We start from the raw sequence: 25528 nt of genomic DNA, 5'->3' as shown, positions 1-25528 counted from the left end.
ATATATATATTTAATACTAAAATAACAATTTACTTAATAAAGCGGTAAATAGTAAGTACAAACTCACTGCTTGCTAATCCACGTGAATACCGGCAAGCAACTAATCCTGGTTCGCCTCTGGAGCACGAACAATAGACGGGTCTAGACAAATAAAATAATTATTAAAAACAGACCCTAACTCTAAAGATTACTAGACACCACATAGAACTAGCACAATTAGCACGTCGGAAATAAACAAGCCAGAACACACAAAAATACCCATTAGGTAATAAAACCCAATTAATATAAGTCTATTGAGTTCTCGCTTAAAAACCAATTTGTAAATATTATTTAATAATCTTTAAATAATAATTAATTTTCCAAATAGTGGGTTAGCCGAGTTATCATTAACTACCAAGCTAACCTCACTTGTCGGGTGACCCAAGTCTAACCCTACTCAATGCGTTTATCATATACAAACCCGAGTTTATATTTATAACTTTTTTTTTGACAAAATAATAATCCATTATAAAACAGAATTCAATATCTTCCGTTTCAAGTAACTCAAGTTACAACTAAAGACTTAACCAAATAAGTTTCGAAAACGTTTAAGGGCTAAATTGTAATTTAACCAAATTAACATCCAAATTAATATTCACGAAATAATAATTATCCGAGTAATTATAATTATAGTTTATAAAATAAATATCGCTTCTGGATTATTATATTTAAATATAATTTAAATAAGAATCAATATACATAATAATAATAATAATAATAATAATAATAGAAATAATAATAATAATAAATTAGTAACTATAACTACATGAAAAGATTGCCAACAATTTTAAACCTATGAATTTACACCAACTCTTATAATCCATGCAAAATGAAGATTTAACTTCACAAATAAACCCAAATGGCCATGGAAATTAAGAAACCAAACCAAAACGAAATCAACACACTTTGAATACCAACTTTCCGCCAAAAGCAAACCCAATATCACATGAAATTAATAATTAAGGAGAATCCACAACAACAGTAGCGTGATTCAAGAATAACCTAAAAAGAACCTACTTAAAGTATTCATAACTCTTTTGATCATCAAACAACACATTCAATTTCAGTTTCCAAACACGGAATGAAGATCAAAATAACAAAGACAATATAATTTTCAATCACCGTAACCAAATAAGGAACGAAGAACAGAACCCATAATAGTGAGATTAAAAGCAACAATGACAATCACTTAATAACAGCCAAAATCATCTCAAAAGAGATCTAAATGATTATAGAATCGAGGATCAATCTAATGTAAACAAGCAGACATCAAACTCTCGCAATAAATCTAATAACAACTTCAATATAAATCGGTGCTAAGCTCAGGACAACGTACACGATGAAAATAAACGAACTGAACAAATCAGCAGCCAAGAAACTCATCATCGCACAAAGCAGAGAATATCAAACAAAAAAGATGAAACGGCGGCGGCTATAGCGGAATTATTTACGTACCGTTTGGCGAAAACAAACATGATAATTGTAGAGACGTATGTCCACTATAACTAGGACTAGACGGATCCAAATTTAACGCTGAAACAAATTAGAACGGATCAATATACCAAGATGTCGACTAAGAACTCAAACAGAAAATTATATTGAGACGGTGAGACGTTGGCAATCAAACCGAGAAAGATAACGTACCAAAATCGATTCCAAAAGTTAGATGATGAAGAGGACTGAGTCTTCTATCGCTGGGACAAAACGGATCTCGATTTGGTTCTAGAACAATTGAGATATCGATCAAGAACCGAAGTGTCGCCAAAAGAATATAACTGAGAAGAGTTTCAGAAACTCACCGAGAATTTCAAGCAACACAGGTTGAGAGATGAATGATATTTTTCAGAGGAATTGATGAATAGACGACGGCTAGGGTTTGGTTAAGGAGTGGGAAATATTTAGGGTTGAGAATGACAGAAATATATAGGAGGAAGACTTGCCAAATGTGGCAGAATTTAAAGGAAAAACGGCAACACTTTCTACTGCTACCATGAATTGTTCCCGCTTCTAATATTGAAGCACAAATTAACATAATGGGCTTCTAAAATAATTGGCCATGCACATAATAGAATGGGCCAAAATTTATGTGGGAATAATATTAGGAATAGCATGGGCTCTCTTGCATGCATGAAAATAACTTACTTTTATTTTTTTAAATAAATAATATACATGCTTAACATACTTAATTTAAAAATAAAATAAAAAAAATACGGGATATTACAAAGGTGAAACGTTTGAATTTGTTTCGTAACGTTTGTAAACGTTTGTTTTATATCGCTAAAGAGGTGAAACGTTTGGATTTGTTTCGTAACGTTTGTAAACATTTGGCTTAAAATGCTAAAAAGGGTTTTTTAACATTTTAAATGTTTTGATTAGTTTCTTAACGTTTGTAAATGTTTGACTTAAATTACTGAAAAGGTGATTTGGATTTGTTTTGTAACCTTTGTAAACGTTCGGCTTAAATTGCTAAAAAGGTGAAACAGTTGGATTTGTTTCGTAATGTTTTAAAAGTTTTGATTTTTTTCATAACGTTTGTAATATTTGGCTTCAGTCACTAAAATGGTGAAACGTTTGGATTTGTTTCGTAACGTTTGTAAACGTTTGTCTTAAATCACTAAAAATGTGAAACGTTTGGATTTGTTTCGTAACGTTTACCATCATTTGGTTTAGTTTCGTAACGTTTAAAAATGTTTGGCTTAAATCGCTAAAATGGGGAAACGTTTGGTGTTGTTTTGTAACTTTTGTAAACGTTTGGATTCGTTTCGTAACGTTTTGAAAGTTTGGTTTTAACGTTCGTAAACGTTTGGCTTAAATCGCTAAAAAGGTGAAACGTTTGGCTTAAATCGATGAAAAGGTGAAACGTTTGGATTTCTTTCGTGCCGATTATAAACGTTTGGCTAATAGTGCTAAAAAGGGGAAACGTTTAGATTGATTTCGTAGCGTTTGTAAACGTTTGGCTTAAATCGCTAAAAAGGGGAAACGTTTGGATTTGTTTCGTACCGATTGTAAACGTTTGGCTTAAATCGCTAAAAAGGTGAAACATTTGGATTTGTTTTGTATCGTTTCCAAAAGTTTGGCTTAAATCGGTAAAAAGGTGAAACATTTGGATTTGTTTCGTAACATTTTAAACGTTTGGTTTTTTTCGTAACGTTTTTCGATGTTTGGCTTAAATCGCTAAAAGGTGAAACGTTTGGATTTGTTTCGTAACGTTTGTAAACGTTTGGCTTAAATCGCTAAAAAGGTGAAACATTTGGATTTGTTTCGTAACGTTTGTTAACGTTTGGCTTAAATTACTGAAAAGGTGAAACACTTGGTTTTGTTTCGTAATGTTTGTAAACGTTTGGCTTAAATTATTAAATATGAGAAACGTTTAGATTTGTTTCCCAACATTTGTAAACGTTTGGCTTAAATCGCTAAAAGGTGAAACATTTTGATTTGTTTCGTAAAGTTTGTATACATTTGTCCTAAATCGCTAAAAAGGTGAAACGTTTGGATTTGTTTCGTAACGTTTGTAAACGTTTGGTTTAAATTGCTAAAAAGGTGAAACCTTTGGTTTTGTTTTGTAACCTTTGTAAACGTTCGGCTTAAATTGCTAAAAAGGTGAAACGGTTGGATTTGTTTCGTAACGTTTTAAACGTTTTGATTTGTTTCGAAACGTTTGTAAATGTTTGGCTTCAATCACTAAAATGGTGAAACGTTTTGATTTATTTCGTAATGTTTGTAAATGTTTGACTTAAATCACTAAAAATGTGAAACGTTTGGATTTGTTTCGTAACTTTTACCATCGTTTGGTTTTGTTTCGTAACGTTTATAAATGTTTGGCTTAAATCGCTAAAACGGGGAAACGTTTTGTGTTGTTTTGTATTTTTTGTAAATGTTTGGATTCGTTTTGTAGCGTTTGGATTTTTTTCATAACATTTGTAAATGTTTGGCTTCAATCACTAAAATGGTGAAACGTTTGAATTTGTTTCGTAACGTTTGTAAACGTTTGGCTTAAATCACTAAAAATGTGAAACGTTTAGATTTGTTTCGTAACGTTTACCATCGTTTGGTTTTGTTTCTTAACTATTCTAAACGTTTGGCTTAAATCGCTAAAATGGGGAAACGTTTGGTGTTGTTTTGTAACTTTTGTAAACGTTTGGATTCGCTTCATAACATTTTGAAAGTTTGGTTTTAATGTTTGTAAACGTTTGCCTTCAATCGCTAAAAAGGTGAAACGTTTGGCTTAAATCGATAAAAAGGTGAAACGTTTGAATTTGTTTCGTAAAATTTGGCTTAAATTGCTGAATAGCTGAAACACTTGGTTTTGTTTCGTAACGTTTGTAAACGTTTGGCTTAAATTATTAAATATGAGAAATGTTTGGATTTGTTTCCCAATGTTTGTAAATGTTTGGCTTAAATCGCTAAAAGGTGAAACGTTTGGATTTGTTTTGTAATTTTTGTAAACGTTTGGCTTAAATCGCTAAAACGGGGAAACGTTTGGATTTGTTCGTAACGTTTGTAAATGTTTGGCATAAATCGTCAAAAAGGTGAAATGTTTGGATTTGTTTTGTAACGTTTTAAACGTTGGCTTAAATCGCTAAAATTGGGAAACATTTGGATTTGTTTCAACGTTTGTAAACGTTTGGCTTAAATTGCTAAAAAGGTGAAACGTTTGGATTTCTTTCATACCGTTTGTAAACGTTTGGCTTAAATCGCTAAAAATGTGAAACTTTTGGATTTGTTTCGTAACGTTTGTAAACGTTTGGTGAAATTGCTAAAAAGGTGAAACTCTTGGTTTTGTTTCGTAAATTTTGCAAACGTTTGTCTTAAATTGTTAAATATGAGAAACATTTGAATTTTTTTCGTAACGTTTGTAAAGGTTTGGTTTCAATCGCTAAAAAAGTGAAACGTTTGGATTTGTTTCGTAACATTTGTAAACATTTGGCTTTCGTCGCTAAAAAGGGGAAGCGTTTTGATTTGTTTCGTAACGTTTGGAAACGTTCGGCTTAAATCGCTAAAAAGGTGAAACATATGAATTAGTTTCGTAACGTGTGTAAACGTTCGGCTTAAATCGCCAAAAAGGTTAAACGTTTGGATTTGTTTCGTAATGTTTGCAAACGTTTGTCTTAAATCGCTAAAAAGGTGAAACGTTTGGATTTATTTCGTAACGTTTGTAAACGCTTTGCTTATATTGCTAAAAAGGTAAAACGTTTAGATTGATTTTGTAGCGTTTGTAAACGTTTGGCTTAAATCGCTAAAAAGGGGAAACGTTTGGATTTGCTTCGTACCGATTGTAAACGTTTGGCTTAAATCGCTAAAAAGGTGAAACGTTTGGATTTGTTTTGTATCGTTTCTAAAAGTTTGGCTTAAATCGCTTAAAAAGGTGAAACGTTTGTATTTGTTTCGTAACATTTTAAACGTTTTTTTTTCGTAGCGTTTTTCGACGTTTGGCTTAAAATGCTAAAAGGTGAAACGTTTGGATTTGTCTCGCAATGTTTGTAAATGTTTGGCTTATATCGCTATAAAGGTGAAAGGTTTGGATTTGTTTCCTAACGTTTGTATACGTTTGGCTTAAATTGCTAAAAAGGTGAAACTCTTGGATTTGTTTGATCACGTTTGTAAACGTTTGGTTTAAATTGCTAAAAAGGTGAAACGCTTGGATTTGTTTCGTAATGTTTGTAAACGTTTGGCTTAAATTGATAAAAATGTGAAACGCTTGGTTTTTGTTTCGTAACGTTTGTTAATTTTGGCTTAAATTGCTAAAAATGTGAAACGGTTGATTTGCTTTGTAATGTTTGGATTTGTTTTGCTTCAATCGCTAAAACTGTGAAATTTTGGATTTGTTTCGTAACGTTTGTAAACAATTGGCATAAATTGCTAAAAAGGTAAAACGTTTGGATTTGTTTCGTAACTTTTTAAACGTTTGGTTTAAATTGCTTAAAAGGAGAAACGTTTGGATTTGTTTCGAAACATTTTGTAAAGGTTTGGCTTAAATCGATAAAAATGTGAAACGATTGGATTTGTTTCGTAACGTTTGTAAACGTTTGGCTTAAATCGCTAGAAAGGTGAAATGTTTATATTTGTTTCCTAATTCGCTAAAAAGCAGAAACGTTTGGATTTGTTTCGTAACATTTTGAAACGTTTGGCTTAAACCGTTAAAAAGGTGAAACGCTTGGATTTTCTTCATAACGTTTGTAAACGTTTGGCTTAAATAGATAAAAAGGGGAAACATTTGGATTTGTTTCGTGACATTTGTAAACTTTTGGCTTAAATCGCTAAAAAGGTGAATCTTTTGGATTTGTTTCCTAACGTTTGTAAATGTTTGGCTTAAATCGCAAAAAAGGTAAAACTTTTGGTTTTGTTTTGTTACGTTTGTAAACGTTTGGCTTAAATCACTAAAAAGGTGAAACTTTTGAATTTGTTTCGTAAGGTTTGTAAACGTTTGTTTTATATCGCTAAAGAGGTGAATTGTTTGGATTTGTTTCGTAACGTTGCAAACATTTGGCTTAAAATTCTAAAAAGGGTTTCTTAACATTTTAAACGTTTTGATTAGTTTCGTAACGTTTGTAAACGCTTGGCTTAAATTATTGAAAAGGTGAAACATTTGGATTTGTATTGTAACCTTTGTAAACGTTCAGTTTAAATTGCTAAAAAGGTGGAACGGTTGGATTTGTTTCAACGTTTTAAACGTTTTGATTTGTTTCGAAACGTTTGGATCTTTTTTATAACGTCTGTAAATGTTTGGCTTCAATCATAAAATGGTGAAACGTTTGGATTTGTTTCGTAACGTTTGTAAACGTTTGGCTTAAAGCACTAAAAAGGTTAAACGTTTTGATTTGTTTCATAACATTTACCATCGTTTGGTTTTGTTTCGTAGCGTTTATAAACGTTTGGCTTAAATCGCTAAAATGGGGAAACGTTTGGATTCGTTTTGTAACGTTTTGAAAGTTTGGTTTTAACGTTTGTAAACGTTTGGCTTAAATCGCTAAAAAGGTGAAACGTTTGGATTAAATCGATAAAAAGGTGAAACGTTCGGATTTGTTTCATAACGTTTGTTAACGTTTGGCTTAAATTGCTGAAAAGGTGAAACACTTGGTTTTGTTTCGTAACGTTTGTAAATGTTTGGCTTAAATTATTAAATATGAGAAACGTTTGGATTTTTTACCCAACGTTTGTAAATGTTTGTCTTAAATCGCTAAAAGGTGAAACGTTTTGATTTGTTTCGTAAAGTTTGTATACATTTGGCTTAAATCGCTAAAAAGGTGAAACGTTTGGATTTGTTTCGTAACGTTCGTAAACGTTTGGCTTAAATCGCTAAAAAGGTGAAATGTTTGGATTTGTTCGTAACGTTTGTAAACGTTTGGCATAAAACGCTAAAAAGGTGAATGTTTGGATTTGTTTTGTAACGTTTTAAACGTTTGGCTTAAATCGCTAAAATGAGGAAACATTTGGATTTGTTTCTTAACGTTTGTAAACGTTAGGCTTAAATCGCTAAAAAGGTAAAACGTTTGGATTTGTTTCATAGCGTTTGTAAACGTTTGGTTTAAATCGCTAAAAAGGGGAAACGTTTGGATTTCTTTCGTACCATTTGTAAATGTTTGGCTTCAATCGCTAAAAATGTGAAACGTTTAGATTTGTTTCATAACGTTTGTAAACGTTTGGCTTAAATTGCTAAAAAGGTGAAACTCTTGGTTTTGTTTCGTAAATTTTGTAAACATTTGGCTTAAATTGTTTAATATGAGAAACATTTGAATTTGTTTCGTAACGTTTGTAAAGGTTTGGTTTCAATCGCTAAAAATGTGAAACGTTTGGATTTGTTTTGTAACGTTTGTAAACGTTTGGCTTTAATCGCTAAAAAGGGGAAGCGTTTGGATTTGTTTCGTAACGTTTGGAAACGTTCGGCTTAAATTGCTAAAAAGGTGAAACGTTTGAATTTGTTTCCTAACGTGTGTAAACGTTCTGCTTAAATCGCTAAAAAGGTTTAACGTTTGGATTTGTTTCGTAACGTTTGCAAAGGTTTGTCTTAAATCGATAAAAAGGGGAAACGTTTGGATTTATTTAGTAACGTTTGTAAACGTTTGGCTTATATCGCTAAAAAGGTGAAACGTTTATATTGATTTCGTAGCGTTTGTAAACGTTTCGCTTAAATCGCTAATAAGGGGAAACGTTTGGATTTGTTTCGTACTGATTGTAAACATTTGGCTTAAATCGCTAAAAAGGTTAAACATTTGGATTTGTTTTGTATCGTTTCTAAAAGTTTGGCTTAAATCGCTAAAACGGTGAAACGTTTGGATTTGTTGTTGGCGCAGCGGGAGGCGCGGGTCCGGATCATATATTTCAATTCAAAATCAAAATTCCAACAATCCGGATCCTAAAGTTGATCATATCAACAACAATGGATCGTCGTATCATTTAATAATTAAAGCACGCATCTAGGAATCATAAGAAGAATACCTATGTCGATTCTCCAACGATTCTTGTAGTCCCGAAAGTACGGTGACCTCAAGCTCGTCCACACGAGTATGCGTCAGATTGAATCCTCGCCTTGAAGTAATCTGCAAGAGTTCCTCTTGTCGAGCAGCCCTAAGTTCAAACTCTCGCCGTGATCACTATCTTGCTCGGATGTATGAAAAACGTCGCCAAGTTTTTCCCGTGATTGATGACTATTTGAACTCCTTCAAGTGCTTTCTCTCTCTACAACTTTGTAGTGAGATGTGTGTTGTGTGGTATATTGAAATGAGTAAGGACATGCTCTATTTATAGGCTAGAGCATGTCTTAAGAATGCAACACCTTGCATGCTAGGTGTCACACACCAAGCAAAGGTGTTGCCACCACATGACACCTTTCATGTGGTGACATCACATAGGTGACATCATATAGGTGATGTCATCATATGAGATCACATATATGACATAAGCTTATCTCATTACATCATCACCATGACATCATCATTCCATTAGCTTATGATTAATGATTTAAGTATCATTAATTACACTAATTAATTACTTAAGCCTTTTAATCATAAAACTTGGTTAAAATAAAATTAGGTTCCTACTAATATATAACTTTTATAAATTAGTCCCTAATTAACTTGGACATAGTATAATTAGGTTCATACTAATTTATAACTCATACATATTAGTCCCTAATTTGTACTTGTTTTTCATCTTAGATTAATTTCCGAGATATGCTAGTATCCATATGAAATTGATCTTTCGTAAACTCAATCGGTTGCACACTCTATTGTGTGTGACTAACTAGGTTCACATCTATATGGCAACGAGAGACATAAGAAACGCCTTTATTATATTAAATAATTAAATCCATTTAATTATTAATTCTCGTAGATCGAGAGTGACGTCTAGCAACATATGACGACCCCAAATAGAGATGAATGTTTCGATGCATTCTTTTTGAACCAATGTTCATAATTACCGTACACTCAAAATTCCCTTCATCTAAGATTACAATCTTGACTAGTTTCACGGTTATGTCAAACACTGTATGTCTTGATTATATGACCTCATCTCTCAGTTCTAATTCTTGATAAATATGACTTCCACTAGAAATAACTTTCTATGTAAGTCATATACACCTGCGCAGGTTTTATCATCCATCAAGAACAATTTGAGATAGCATAGAATCTTGTCTCCGTTCATCCAGAGTGATGAATCCTTTCTAGGTTAAACCCCTATCTCCATATACAACTAACTAGAGCCAACACATCCCGCGGCCCTAGCTCATGAAAGATCTAGGGTTAAGGAGTATCAAACTCTAATCACCTATATACAAGATAGTGTCACCGCAAGTCAAAGGACATATGTACAATTATGAACTAGATGACATTAAATTGACTTTAATGAATTACCATGTATAAGTCATCTAGCGTCACTTGTTCGACTTACTCAACACCTTGAGTGTGCACATGTTTATTCTGATCCCCATCAAGTATTATGAGACTCACTACTTCCTATAATTAGCAACTCTTTACTAATCAGGAGAATAAATAGAGGTGACAATCTTTCCGGGATAATGCGATGACCTTATTCGCAGGACCCCATCGATCGTGAACGGTTATTTAGATCACTTGTATAATAGAATCTGTCACTCATATTCTTAACACCTTAAGAATAGATTCTATCACAATGTGATAAGGACAATACGTAATACATGAACACTTAGTTGATGAGACACTTAGTTCAAATAGAACATATATATCTTTGCCATTGAGATTAATTCTACAAATATACACGATCAAATGGCCCTAGGGCATATACTACTAACATTTGTTTCGTAACATTTTAAACGTTTGGTTTTTTTTCGTAACGTTTTTCGACGTTTGGCTTAAATCGCTAAAAGGTGAAACGTTTGGATTTCTTTCGTAACGTTTGTAAATATTAGGCTTAAATCGCTAAAAAAGTGAAACGTTTGGATTTGTTTCGTAACGTTTGTAAACGTTTCGCTTAAATCGCTATAAATGTGAAACGTTTGGATTTGTTTCCTAACGTTTGTAAACGTTTGGCTTAAATTGCTAAAAAGGTGAAACTCTTGGATTAGTTTGATAACGTTTGTAAACGTTTGGTTTAAATTGCTAAATAGGTGAAACGCTTGGATTTGTTTCGTAACGTTTGTAAATTATTGGCTTAAATTGCTAAAAATGTAAAAGGCTTGGTTTTTGTTTCGTAATGTTTGTAAATGTTTGGCTTAAATTGCTAAAAATGTGAAACGTTTAGATTTGTTTCGTAACGTTTGGATTTGTTTGGCTTCAATCGCTAAAAATGTAAAATGTTTGGATTTGTTTCGTAACGTTTGTAAACGTTTGGCATAAATTGCTAAAAATGTAAAACGTTTGGATTTGTTTCGTAAATTTTTAAACGTTTGGCTTAAATCGCTAAAATGGGGGAACGTTTGGATTTTTTTTGTAACGTTTGTAAATGTTTTTCTTAAATTTCTTAAAAGGGGAAACGTTTGGATTTGTTTCGCAACATTTTGTATGGTTTGGCTTAAATCGCTAAAAAGGTGAAACGATTGGATTTGTATCGTAACTTTTGTAAACGTTTGGCGTAAATTGCTAAAAAAGGTGAATAGATTGGATTTGTTTCGTAACGTTTGGAAACGTTTGGCTTAAATTGCTGAAAAGGTGAAACGTTTGGATTTGTTTCGTAGCGTTTGTAAGGGTTTGGCATAAATCCCTAAAAAGGTGAAACGTTTGGATTTGTTTCCTAACGTTTTAAACGTTTGGTTTCATATCGTAATGTTTGTAAACGTTTGGCTTAAATTCTAAAAAATGATAAACGTCATGTTTTGTTTCGTAATGTTTGTTAACGTTTGGCTTAAATCGCTAAAAAAGGTGAAACGTCCTGTTTTGTTTCGTAATGTTTGTAAACACTTGGTTATGTTTCATAACGTTTGTAAACGTTTGGCTTAAATTGTTAAATATTGGAAACGTTTGGATTTGTTTCATAAAGTTTGTAAACGTTTGGCTTAAATCGCTAAAAGGTGAAACGTTTGGATTTGTTTCGTAATGTTTGTAAATGTTTGGCTTAAATCGCTAAAAAGGTAAAACGTCGTGTTTTGTTTCGTAATGTTTGTAAACGTTTGACTTAAATCGTAAAAAAGGTGAAATGTCATGTTTTGTTTCGTAATGTTTGTAAACGTTTGGCTTAAATCGCTAAAAAGGTGAAACTTTTGGATTTGTTTCGTAACGTTTGTAAATGTTTGGCTTAAATCGCTAAAAAGGTGAAACGTTTGGTTTTGTTTTGTTACATTTGTAAACGTTTGTCTTAAATCACTAAAAAAGGTCAAACGTTTGGATTTGTTTTGTAACGTTTGTAAACGTTTGTTTTCTATCACCAAAGAGAAGAAACGTTTGGATTTGTTTCGTAACGTTTGTAAACATTTGGCTTAAAATGCTAAAAAGGGTTTCTTAACATTTTAAACATTTTGATTAGTTTCGTAACGTTTGTAAACGTTTGGCTTAAATTACTAAAAAAGGTGAAATATTTGGATTTGTTTTGTAACCTTTGTAAACGTTCGGCTTAAATTGCTAAAAAGGTTAAACGGCTGGATTTGTTTCGTAGCGTTTTAAACCTTTTGATTTGTTTCGAAACGTTTGGATTTTTTTCATAGCGTTTGTAAATGTTTCGCTTCAATCACTAAAATGGTGAAACGTTTGGATTTTTTTCGTAACGTTTGGCTTAGATCACTAAAAATGTTAAACAAATGGATTTGTTTCATAACGTTTACCATCGTTTGGTTTTGTTTCGTAAGGATTATAAACGTTTGGCTTAAATCGCTAAAATGGGGAAACGTTTGGTATTGTTTTGTAGCTTTTGTATACGTTTGGATTCGTTTCGTAACGTTTTGAAAGTTTGGTTTTAACGTTTATAAACGTTTGGCTTAAATCGCTAAAAAGGTGAAACGTTTGGCTTAAATCGATAAAAAGGTGAAACGTTTGGATTTGTTCGTAACGTTTGTAAACGTTTGGCTTAAATTGCTGAAAAGGTGACACATTTGGTTTTGTTTCATAACTTTTGTAAACGTTTGGCTTAAATTATTAAATATGAGAAACGTTTGGATTTGTTTCCCAACGTTTGTAAACGTTTGGCTTAAATAGCTAATAGGTGAAACATTTTGATTTGTTTCGTAAAGTTTGTATACATTTGGCTTAAATTGCTGAAAAGGTGAAACGTTTGGATTTATTTCGTAACGTTTGTAAACGTTTGGCTTAAATCGCTTAAAAGGGGAAACGTTTGGATTTGTTCGACACGTTTGTAAATGTTTGGCATAAATCGCTAAAAAGGTGAAATGTTTGGATTTGTTTTGTAACGTTTTAAACGTTTGGCTTAAATCACTAAAATGGGGAAACATTTGGATTTGTTTCTTAACGTTTGTAAACGTTTGGCTTAAATCGCTAAAAAGGTGAAACGTTTGGATTTGTTTCGTAGCGTTTGTAAACGTTTGGCTTAAATCGCTAAAAAGGGGAAACGTTTGGATTTCTTTCGTACCGTTTGTAAACGTTTGGCTTAAAATTGCTAAAAATATGAAACATTTGGATTTGTTTCGTAACGTTTGTAAACGTTTGGCTTAAATTGCTAAAAAGGTGAAACTCTTGGTTTTGTTTCGTAAATTTTGTAAACGTTTGGCTTAAATTGTTAAATATGAGAAACATTTGAATTTGTTTCGTAACGTTTGTAAAGGTTTGGTTTCAATCGCTAAAAATGTGAGATGTTTGGATTTGTTTCGTAATGTTTGTAAACGTTTGGCTTTCATCGCTAAAAAGGGGAATCGTTTGGATTTGTTTCGTACCGTTTGGAAACGTTCGGCTTAAATCGCTAAAAATGTGAAACGTTTGAATTTGTTTCGTAACGTGTGTAAACGTTTGGCTTAAATCGCTAAAAAGGTTAAACGTTTGGATTTCTTTCGTAACGTTTGCAAACGTTTGTCTTAAATCGCTAAAAAGGTGAAACGTTTGGATTTATTTCGTAACGTTTGTAAACGTTTGGCTAATATTGCTAAAACGGTGAAACGTTTAGATTGATTTCGTAGCGTTTGTAAACATTTGGCTTAAATCGCTAAAAAGGGGAAACGTTTAGATTTTTTCGTACCGATTGTAAACGTTTGGCTTAATTCGCTAAAAAGGTGAAACGTTTGGATTTGTTTTGTATTATTTCTAAAAATTTGGCTTAAATCGCTAAAAAGGTGAAACGTTTGGATTTGTTTCGTAACATTTTAAACGTTTGGTTTATTTCGTAACGTTTTTCGACATTTGGCTTAAATCGCTATAAGGGGAAACGTTTGGATTTGTTTCGTAACGTTTGTAAACGTTTGGCTTAAATCGCTAAAAAGGTGAAACGTTTGGATTTGTTTCGTAACGTTTGTAAACGTTTGGCTTAATTCGCTATAAAGGTAAAACGTTTGGATTTGTTTCCTAACGTTTGTAAACGTTTGGCTTAAATTGCTAAAAAGGTGAAACTCTTGGATTTGTTTGATAATGTTTTTAAACGTTTGGTTTAAATTGCTAAATAGGTGAAACGCTTGGATTTGTTTCGTAGCGTTTGTAAACGTTTGGCTTAAATTGCAAAAAATGTTAAACTCTTGGTTTTTGTTTTGTAACTTTTGTAAATGTTTGGCTTATATTGCTAAAAATGGGAAACATTTAGATTTGTTTCTTAACGTTTGGATTTGTTTGGCTTCAATCGCTAAAAATGCGAAATGTTTGGATTTGTTTCGTAACGTTTGTAAACGTTTGGCATAAATTGCTAAAAAGGTAAAACGTTTGGATTTGTTTCGTAACTTTTTAAACGTTTGGCTTAAATCGCTAAAATGGGAAAACGTTTAGATTTGTTTTGTAACGTTTGTAAACGTTTGGCTTAAATTGCTTAAAAGGCGAAACGTTTGGATTTGTTTCGTAACATTTTGTAAAGGTTTGGCTTAAATCGCTAAAAATGTGAAATAATTGGATTTTTTCGCAACTTTTGAAAACGTTTGTCTTATATTGCTAAAAAAGGTGAAACGCTTGGATTTGTTTCGTAACGTTTGGAAATGTTTGTAAACGTTTGGCTTAAATAGCTAAAAAGGTGAAACGTTTGGATTTGTTTCGTAGCGTTTGTAAACGTTTGGCTTAAATCGCTAAAAATGTGAAATGTTCGGATTTGTTTCGTAACGTTTTAAACGTTTGGTTTCATATCGTAATGTTTGTAAACGTTTGGCTTAAATTCTAAAAATGGATAAACGTCATGTTTTGTTTCGTAATGTTTGTAAACGTTTGGCTTATATCGCTAAAAAGGGTGAAACATCCTGTTTTTTTTCGTAATATTTGTAAACACTTTGTTTTATTTCATAACGTTTGTAAACGTTTGGCTTAAATTGTTAAATATGTGAAACGTTTAGATTTGTTTCATAACGTTTGTAAACGTTTGGCTTAATTCGCTAAAAGGTGAAACGTTTGGATTTGTTTCGTAATGTTTGTAAATGTTTGGCTTAAATCGCTAATAAGGTGAAACGTCCTGTTTTGTTTCGTAATGTTTGTAAACGTTTGCCTTAAATCGTAAAAAAGGTGAAACGTCCTGTTTTGTTTCGTAACGTTTGTAAATGTTTGGCTTAAATCGCTAAAAAGGTGAAACGTTTGGATTTGTTTCATAATGTTTGTAAACGTTTGGCTTAATTCGCTAAAAAGCAGGAACGTTTGGATTTGTTTCGTAACGTATGGAAACGTTTGGCTTAAATCGCAAAAAAGGTGAAACGCTTGGATTTATAAACATTTGGCTTAAATAGATAAAAAGGGGAAACGTTTAGATTTGTTTCGTAACATTTGTAAATGTTTGGCTTAAATCGCTAAAAAGGTGAAACTTTTGGATTTGTTTCGTAACGTTTGTAAATATTTGGCTTAAATCATTAAAAAGGTAAAATGTTTGGTTTTGTTTTGTTACGTTTGTAAACATTTGGCTTAAATCACTAAAAAGGTGAAACGTTTGAATTTGTTTCGTAACGTTTGTAAACATTTGTTTTATATCGCTAAAGAGGTGAAACGTTTGGATTTGTTTCGTATGGTTTGTAAACATTTGGCTTACAATGCTAATAAAGGTTTCTTAACATTTTAAACGTTTTGATTAGTTTTGTAAAGTTTGTAAACGTTTGGCTTAAATTATTGAAAAGGTGAAACATTTAGATTTGTTTTGTAACCTTTGTTAATGTTCGGCTTAAATTGCTAAAAACGTGAAACGGTTGGATTTGTTTGTAACGTTTTTAACGTTTTAAATTTGTTTCGAAACGTTTAGATTTTTTTCATAACGTTTGTAAATGTTAGGCTTCAATCACTAAAATGGTGAAACGTTCGGATTTGTTTCGTAACGTTTGTAAACGTTTGGCTTAAATCACTAAAAATGGGAAACGTTTGGATTTGTTTCGTAACGTTTAGCATCGTTTGGTTTTGTTTCGTAACGTTTGTAAACGTTTGGTTTAAATTGCTAAAATGGGGAAACATTAATTTGGTGTTGTTTTGTAACTTTTGTAAACGTTTGGATTCATTTCGTAACGTTTTGAAAGTTTGGTTTTAACGTTTATAAACGTATGGCTTAAATCGCTAAAAAGGTGAAACGTTTGGCTTAAATCGATAAAAAGGTGAAACGTTTGGATTTGTTTCGTAGCGTTTGTTAACGTTTGGCTTAAATTGCTGAAAAGGTGAAACACTTGGTTTTGTTTCGTAACGTTTGTAAACGTTTGGCTTAAATTATTAAATATGAGAAACGTTTGGATTTGTTTCCCAACATTTGTAAACGTTTGGCTTAAATCGCTAAAAGGTGACACGTTTTGATTTGTTTCGTAAGGTTTGTATACATTTGGCTTAAATTGCTAAAAAGGTGAAACGTTTGGATTTGTTTCGTAACGTTTGTAAACGTTTGGCTTAAATCGCAAAAAAGGGGAAACGTTTGGATTTGTTCGTAACGTTTGTAAACGTTTGGCATAAATCGCTAAAAAGGTAAAATGTTTGGATTTCTTTTGAAACGTTTTAAACGTTTGGTTAAATCGCTAAAATGGGGAAACATTTGGATTTGTTTCTTAACGTTTGTAAACGTTTGGCTTAAATCGCTAAAAAGGTGAAACGTTTGAATTTCTTTCGTACCGTTTGTAAATGTTTGGCTTAAATCGCTAAAAATATGAAACGTTTGGATTTGTTTCGTAACGTTTGTAAACGTTTGGCTTAAATTGCTAAAAAGTTGAAACTCTTGGTTGTTTCGTAAATTTTGTAAACGTTTGGCTTAAATTGTTAAATATGAGAACCATTTGAATTTGTTTCGTAACGTTTGTAAAGGTTTGGTTTCATTCGCTAAAAATGTGAAACCTTTGGATTTGTGTCGTAACATTTGTAAATGTTTGGCTTTCAACGCTAAATAGGGGAAGTGTTTGGATTTGTTTCGTAACGTTTGGAAACGTTCGCCTTAAATCGCTAAAAAGGTGAAACATTTGAATTTGTTTCATAACGTGTGTAAATGTTCGGCTTAAATCGCTAAAAAGGTTAAACGTTTGGATTTGTTTCGTAACGTTTGCAAACGTTTGTCTTAAATCGTTAAAAAGGTGAAACGTTTGGATTTATTTCGTAACGTTTGTAAACGTTTGGCTTAAATAGCTAAAAAGATGAAATGTTTGGATTTGTTTTATATCGTTTCTAAAAGTTTGGATTAAATAGCTAAAAAGGTAAAACGTTTGGATTTGGTTCGTAACATTTTAAACGTTTGGCTTAAATCGTAACGTTTTTTGACGTTTGGCTTAAATAGCTAAAATGTGAAACATTTGGATTTGTTTCGTAACGTTTGTAAACGTTTGGCTTAAATCGCTAAAAAGGTGAAATGTTTGGATTTGTTTTGAAACGTTTTAAACGTTTGGTTAAATCGCTAAAATGGGGAAACATTTGGATTTGTTTCTTAACGTTTGTAAACGTTTGGCTTAAATCGCTAAAAAGGTGAAACGTTTGGATTTGTTTTGTAGCGTTTGTAAACGTTTGGCTTAAATCGCTAAAAAGGTGAAACGTATGGATTTCTTTCGTACCGTTTGTAAACGTTTGGCTTAAATCGCTAAAAATATGAAACGTTTGGATTTGTTTCGTAACGTTTGTAAACGTTTGGCTTAAATTGCTAAAAAGGTAAAACTCTTGGTTTTGTTTCGTAAATTTTTTAAACGTTTGGCTTAAATTGTTAAATATGAGAAACATTTGAATTTGTTTCGTAACGTTTGTAAAGGTTTGGTTTCAATCGCTAAAAATGTGAAACGTTTGGATTGGTGTCGTAACGTTTGCAAATGTTTGGCTTGCAACGCTAAATAGGGTAAGTGTTTGGATTTGTTTCGTAACGTTTGGAAACGTTCGCCTTAAATCGCTAAAAAGGTGAAACGTTTGAATTGGTTTCGTAACGTGTGTAAATGTTCGACTTAAATCGCTAAAAAGGTTAAACGTTTGGATTTGTTTCGTAACATTTGCAAATGTTTGTCTTAATCGTTACAAAGGTGAAACGTTTGGATTTATTTCGCAACGTTTGTAAACGTTTGGCTTATATTGCTAAAAAGGGGAAACGTTTAGATTGATTTCGTAGCGTTTGTAAACGTTTGGCTTAAATCGCTAAAAAGGGGAAACTTTTGGATTTGTTTCGTACCGATTGTAAACGTTTGGCTTAAATCGCTAAAAATGTGAAACGTTTGAATTTGATTTGTATCGTTTCTAAAAGTTTGGATTAAATCGCTAAAAAGGTAAAACGTTTGGATTTGCTTCGTAATATTTTAAACGTTTTGTTTTTTTTCGTAACGTTTTTTGACGTTTGGCTTAAATAGCTAAAAGGTGAAACATTTGGATTTGTTTCGTAACGTTTGTAAACGTTCGACTTAAATAGCTAAAAGGTGAAATGTTTGGATTTGTTTCGTAACAATTGTAAACGTTTGGCTTAAATTGCTAAAAAGGTTAAACGTTTGTATTTGTTTCGTAAAGTTTATAATAGTTTGCCTTAAATTGCTAAAAAGGGGAAACGTTTGGATTTGTTTTGTAACATTTGTAAACGTTTGGCTTCAATCTCTAAAAAGGTGAAACGTTTGGATTTGTTTAGTAACGTTTGTAAACGTTTGGCTTAAATCGCTAAAAAGGTGAAACGTTTAGATTTGTTTCATAACGTTTTAAATGTTTGGCTTAAATCGCTAAAATGGGGAAACATTTGGATTTGTTACGTAACGTTTGTAAACGTTTTACTTAAATTGCTAAAAAGGTAAAACATTTGGATTTGTTTCGTAACATTTGTAAACGTTTGACTTATATTGATAAAAAGGGGAAATAAACGCTTGGATTTGTTTCGTAACGTTTGTAAAAGTTTGGATTATGTTGCTAAAAAGGTGAAACTTTTGGATTTGTTTCGTAACATTTGTAAACGTTTGCCTTCAATCTCAAAATTGGGGAAACGTTTGGATTTGTTTCGTAACGTTTGTAAACGTTTGGTTTAAATCGCTAAAATTGGAAAACATTTGGATTTATTTCGTAACATTTGTAAACGTTTGGCTTAAATCGCTAAAAAGGTGAAACGTTTGGATTTGTTTTGTATCGTTTCTAAAAGTTTGGATTAAATCGCTAAAAAGGTAAAACGTTTGGATTTGCTTCGTAACATTTTAAACGTTTTGTTTTTTTTCGTAACGTTTTTTGACGTTTGGCTTAAATAGCTAAAACGTGAAACATTTGGATTTGTTTCGTAACGTTTGGCTTAAATCGCTAAAAAGGCGAAACGTTTGGATTTGTTTGGTAACGTTTGTAAACGTTTGGCTTATATCGCTATAACGGTGAAACGTTTGGATTTGTTTCCTAACGTTTGTAAACGTTTGGCTTTAATTTCTAAAAATGTGAACCTCTTAGATTTGTTTGATAACGTTTGTAAACGTTTGGTTTAAATTGCTAAAAAGGTGAAACGCTTGGATTTGTTTCGTAACGTTTGTAAACGTTTGGCTTAAATTGCTAAAAATGTGAAACACTTAGATTTGTTTTGTAACGTTTGTAAACGTTTGGTTTATATTGCTAAAAAGGTGAAACGCTTGGATTTGTTTCGTAACGTTTGTAAACGTTTGGCTTAAATTGTTAAAAATGTGAAACGTTTGGTTTTTTTCGTAACATTTGTAAATGTTTGGCTTTAAATCGCTTAAAAGGTGAAACGTTTGGATTTGTTACATAATGTTTGTATACGTTTGCCATAAATCGCTAAAAAGGTGAAATGTTTGGATTTTTTTTGTAACGTTTGTAAACGTTTGGCTTAAATTGCTAAAAAGGCGAAACGTTTGGGTTTGTTTCGTAATGTTTGTAAACGTTCGGCTTAAATGGCTAAAAAGGTAAAATGTTTGGTTTTGTTTAGTAACGTTTGTAAACGTTTGGCTTAAATAGCTAAAAAGGGGAAACGTTTGGTTTTGTTTCGTAACATTCGTAAACGTTTGGCTTAAATCGCTATAAAGGGGAAACGTTTGGATTTGTTCCGTAACGTTTGTAAATGTTTGGCTTAAATTGCTAAAAAGGGGAAACGTTTTGATTTGTTTCGTAATGTTTGTAAACGATTGGTTTTGTTTCGCAATGTTTGTAAATGTTTGGCTTAAATCGCTAAAAATGTGAATTTTTTTAATTTGTTTTGCAATGTTTTAAACGTTTGGTATTGTTTCGTAACGTTTGTAAACGTTTGGCTTAAATCGCTAAAAAGGTGAAACATTTGGATTTGTTTCGTAAAGTTTATAATAGTTTGCCTTAAATTGCTAAAAAGGTGAAACGTTCGGATTTGTTTCGTAACATTTGTAAACGTTTGGCTTCAATCTCTAAAAAGGTGAAACGTTTGGATTTGTTTAGTAACGTTTGTAAACGTTTGGCTTAAATCGCTAAAAAGGTGAAACATTTAGATTTGTTTCATAACGTTTTAAATGTTTGGCTTAAATCGCTAAAATGGGGAAACATTTGGATTTGTTTCGTAACGTTTGTAAACGTTTTACTTAAATTGCTAAAAAGGTAAAACATTTGGATTTGTTTCGTAACATTTGTAAACGTTTGACTTATATTGATAAAAAGGGGAAATAAACGCTTGGATTTGTTTCGTAACGTTTGTAAAAGTTTGGATTATGTTGCTAAAAAGGTGAAACTTTTTGATTTGTTTCGTAACATTTGTAAACGTTTGCCTTCAATCTCAAAATTGGGGAAACGTTTGGATTTGTTTAATAACGTTTGTAAACGTTTGGTTTAAATCGCTAAAATTGGAAAACCTTTGGATTTATTTCGTAACATTTGTAAACGTTTGGCTTAAATCGCTAAAAAGGTGAAACGTTTGGATTTGTTTCGTGACGTTTGTAAACGTTTGGCTTAAATCGCTAAAAATGGTGAAACGGTTGGATTTGTTTTGTAATGTTTGTACACATTTGGATATGTTTCGTAACGTTTGTAATCGTTTGGGTTTTGTTTCGTAACGTTCATAAACATTTGGCTTAAATCGCTAAAATGGGGAAAAGTTTGGATTTGTTTCTTAACGTGTGTAAATGTTTGGCTTCAATCGCTAAAAAGGTGAAACGTTTGGATTTGTTTTGTAACGTTTGTAAATGTTTGGCTTAAATTGCTAAAAATGAGAAAAGTTTGTTTTTGTTCCGTAATGTTTGTAAAGGTTTGATTTTGTTTAGTAACGTTTGTAAACGTTCGGCTTAAATTGACAAAAAGGTGAAACGTTTAGATTTGTTTCGTAGCGTTTGTAAACGTTCAGCTTAAATCGCTTAAAAGGTGATATGTTTGGATTTTTTTTGTAACGTTTGTAAACGTTTGGCTTAAATTGCTAAAAAGGCAAAACGTTTGGTTTTGTTTCGTAATATTTGTAAACGTTCGGCTTAAATCGCTAAAAAGGTGAAATGTTTGGTTTTGTTTAGTAACGTTTGTAAACGTTCTGCTTAAATAGCTAAAAAGGTGAAACGTTTGGTTTTGTTTCGTAACATTCGTAAACGTTTGGCTTAAATCGCTATGAAGGGGAAACGTTTGGATTTGTTCCGTAACGTTTGTAACTGTTTGGCTTAAGTCTCTAAAAAGGTGAAACGTTTGGATTTAATTCGTAACGTTTGTAAACGTGTGGCTTAAATTGCTAAAAATGGGGAAACATTTGGAATTGTTTCATAACGTTTGTAAACGTTTGACTTAAATCACTAAAAAGGTGAAACATTTGGATTTGTTTCGTAATGTTTGTAAACGTTTGTCTTATATTGATAAAAAGGGGAAATAAACGCTTGGATTTGTTTCGTAACGTTTGTAAACGTTTTACTTAAATTGCTAAAAAGGTAAAACATTTGGATTTGTTTCGTAACATTTGTAAACGTTTGACTTATATTGATAAAAAGGGGAAATAAACGCTTGGATTTGTTTCGTAACGTTTGTAAAATTTTGGATTATGTTGCTAAAAAGGTGAAACTTTTGGATTTGTTTCGTAATATTTGTAAACGTTTGCCTTCAATCTCAAAATTGGGGAAACGTTTGGATTTGTTTCGTAACGTTTGTAAACGTTTGGTTTAAATCGCTAAAATTGGAAAACCTTTGGATTTATTTCGTAACATTTGTAAACGTTTGGCTTAAATCGCTAAAAAGGTGAAACGTTTGGATTTGTTTCGTGACGTTTGTAAACGTTTGGCTTAAATCACTAAAAATGGTGAAACTTTTGGATTTGTTTTGTAATGTTTGTACACATTTAGATATGTTTCGTAACGTTTGTAATCGTTTGGGTTTTGTTTCGTAACGTTCATAAACATTTGGCTTAAATCGCTAAAATGGGGAAAAGTTTGGATTTGTTTCTTAACGTGTGTAAATGTTTGGCTTCAATCACTAAAAAGGTGAAACGTTTGGATTTGTTTTGTAACGTTTGTAAATGTTTGCCTTATATTGCTAAAAATGAGAAAAGTTTCTTTTTGTTCCGTAATGTTTGTAAAGGTTTGGTTTTTTTTAGTAACTTTTGTAAACGTTCGGCTTAAATTGACAAAAAGGTGAAACGTTTAGATTTGTTTCGTAGCGTTTGTAAACGTTCGGCTTAAATCGCCTAGAAGGTGAAATGTTTGGATTTTTTTTGTAACGTTTGTAAACGTTTGGCTTAAATTGCTAAAAAGGCAAAACGTTTGGTTTTGTTTCGTAATGTTTGTAAACGTTCGGCTTAAATCGCTAAAAAGGTGAAATGTTTGGTTTTGTTTAGTAACGTTTGTAAACGTTCTGCTTAAATAGCTAAAAAGGTGAAACGTTTGGTTTTGTTTCGTAACATTCGTAAACGTTTGGCTTAAATCGCTATGAAGGGAAAACGTTTGGATTTGTTCCGTAACGTTTGTAACTGTTTGGCTTGAATTGTTAAAAAGGGGAAACGTTTTGATTTGTTTCGTAATGTTTGTAAATGATTGGTTTTGTTTCGTAATGTTTGTAAATGTTTGGCTTAAATCGCTAAAAATGTGAAATTTTCTAATTTGTTTTGTAATGTTTTAAACGTTTGGTATTGTTTCGTAACGTTTGTAAACGTTTGGCATAAATCGTTAAAAAGGTGAAACATTTGGATTTGTTTCGTAAAGTTTGTAATAGTTTGTCTTAAATTGCTAAAAAGGTGAAACGTTTGGATTTATTTCGTAACATTTGTAAACGTTTGGTTTCAATCTCTAAAAAGGTGAAACGTTTGGCTATGTTTAGTAACGTTTGTAAACGTTTGGCTTAAGTCTCTAAAAAGGTGAAACGTTTGGATTTGTTTCGTAACGTTTGTAAACGTCTGGCTTAAATTGCTAAAAATGGGGAAACATTTGGAATTGTTTCGTAACGTTTGTAAAAGTTTGACTTAAATCACTAGAAAGGTGAAACATTTGGATTTGTTTCGTAATGTTTGTAAACGTTTGTCTTATATTGATAAAAAGGGGAAATAAACGCTTGGATTTGTTTCGTAACGTTTGTAAAAGTTTGGATTATATTGCTAAAAAGGTGAAACTTTTGGATTTGTTTCGTAATATTTATAAACGTTTGCCTTCAATTGCAAAAAAGGGGAAACGTTTGGATTTGTTTCGTAACGTTTGTAAACGTTTGGCTTAAATTGCTAAAATTGGAAAACCTTTGGATTTATTTCGTAACATTTGTAAACGTTTGGCTTAAATTGCTAAAAAGGTGAAACGGTTGGATTTGTTTCGTGACGTTTGTAAACGTTTGGCTTAAATCGCTAAAAAGGTGAAACATTTGGATTTGTTTCGTAACGTTTGTAAACGTTTGGCTTATATTAAGAAAAAGGGGAAATAAACGATTGGATTTGTTTCGTAACGTTTGTAAAAATTTGGATTATATTGCTAAAAGGGTGAAACTTTTGGATTTGTTTCGTAATACTTGTAAACGTTTGCCTTCAATCTTAAAATTGAGGAAACTTTTGGATTTGTTTCGTAACGTTTATAAACGTTTGGCTTAAATAGCTAAAATTGGAAAACCTTTGGATTTATTTCGTAACATTTGTAAACGTTTGGCTTAAATTGCTAAAAAGGTGAAACGTTTGGATTTGTTTCGTGACGTTTGTAAACGTTTGGCTTAAATCGCTAAAAATGGTGAAACGTTTGGATTTGTTTTGTAACGTTTGTACACATTTGGATATGTTTCGTAACGTTTGTGAACGTTTGGGTTTTGTTTCGTAACGTTTATAAACATTTGGCTTAAATCGCTAAAATGGGGAATAGTTTGGATTTGTTTCTTAACATTTGTAAATGTTTGGCTTCAATCGCTAAAAAGGTAAAACGTTTGGATTTGTTTTGTAACGTTTGTAAATGTTTGGCTTAAATTGCTAAAAATGAGAAAAGTTTGTTTTTGTTCCGTAATATTTGTAAAGGTTTGGATTTGGTTCGTAACGTTGGTAAACGTTTGGCTTAAATCGCTAAAAAGGTGAAAAGTTTGGATTTTTTCGTAACGTTTGTAAACGTTTGGCTTAAATCGTTGAAATAGGAAAATGTTAGATTTGTTTCGTAACGTTTGTAAACGTTTGGATTTTATTTCGTAACGTTTGTAAACGTTTGGATTTTGTTTCGTAACGTTTGTAAACGTTTGGCTTAAATTGCTAAAAAGGTGAAATGTTTGGATTTGTTTCGTAACGTTTGTAAACATTTGGCTTAAATTGCTAAAAAGGTGAAACGCTTGGATTTTTTTCGTAACTTGTGTAAACGTTTGGCTGAAATCGCTAAAAAGGTGAAATGCTTGGATTTGTTTCGTAACATTTGCAAACGTTTGGCTTAAATCGAAAATGGGAAACGTTTTGTTTTGTTCCGTAACATTTAAACGTTTGGCTTAAATAGCTAAAAATATGAAACGTTTGGATTTTCGTAACATTTTAAACGTTTGTAAACGTTTGGCTTAAATCGTTAAAAAGGTGAAACGTTTGTATTTGTTTCGTAACGTTTGTAAACGTTTGTCTTAAATCGCTAAAATGGGGAAACTTTTGGATTTATTTCATAACGTTTGTAAACGTTTGGCTTATAACGCTAAAAAGGAAAAACGTTGGGACTTGTTTCGCAACGTTTGTAAATGTTTGGCTTCAATCGCTAAAATGGGGAAACGTTTGGATTTGTTTCGTAACGTTTGTAAATGTTTGGCTTAAATAGCTAAAAACGTGAAACGTTTGGATCTGTTTCGTAACGTTTGGCTTCATTCACTAAAAAATTGCAAACGTTTGGCTTAAATAACAAAAAATGTTAAACCTTTGGATTTGTTTCGGAATGTTTGTAAACGTTTGGCTTAAATTGATAAAAAGGTTGAATGCTTGCATTTGCTTCGTAACATTTGTAAACGTTTGTTTTGTTTCACAATGTTTGTAAACGTTTGCTTCAATCTCTAAGAAGGTGAAACGTTTGGATTTGTTTCGTAATGCTTGTAAACGTTTGGCTTAAATTGCTAAAAAGGTGAAACGCTTGGATTTCTTTTAAAACGTTTGTAAACGTTTGGTTTATAATCCTAAAACGGTGAAATGCTAAAAAGGAGAAACGTTTGGATTT

Source organism: Mercurialis annua, linkage group LG3, assembly GCF_937616625.2.
Source record: "Mercurialis annua linkage group LG3, ddMerAnnu1.2, whole genome shotgun sequence".
Classification (NCBI taxonomy): Eukaryota; Viridiplantae; Streptophyta; class Magnoliopsida; order Malpighiales; family Euphorbiaceae; genus Mercurialis; species Mercurialis annua.
The sequence above is the reverse complement of the archived record's forward strand: the minus strand, read 5'-3'. Positions refer to the sequence as shown.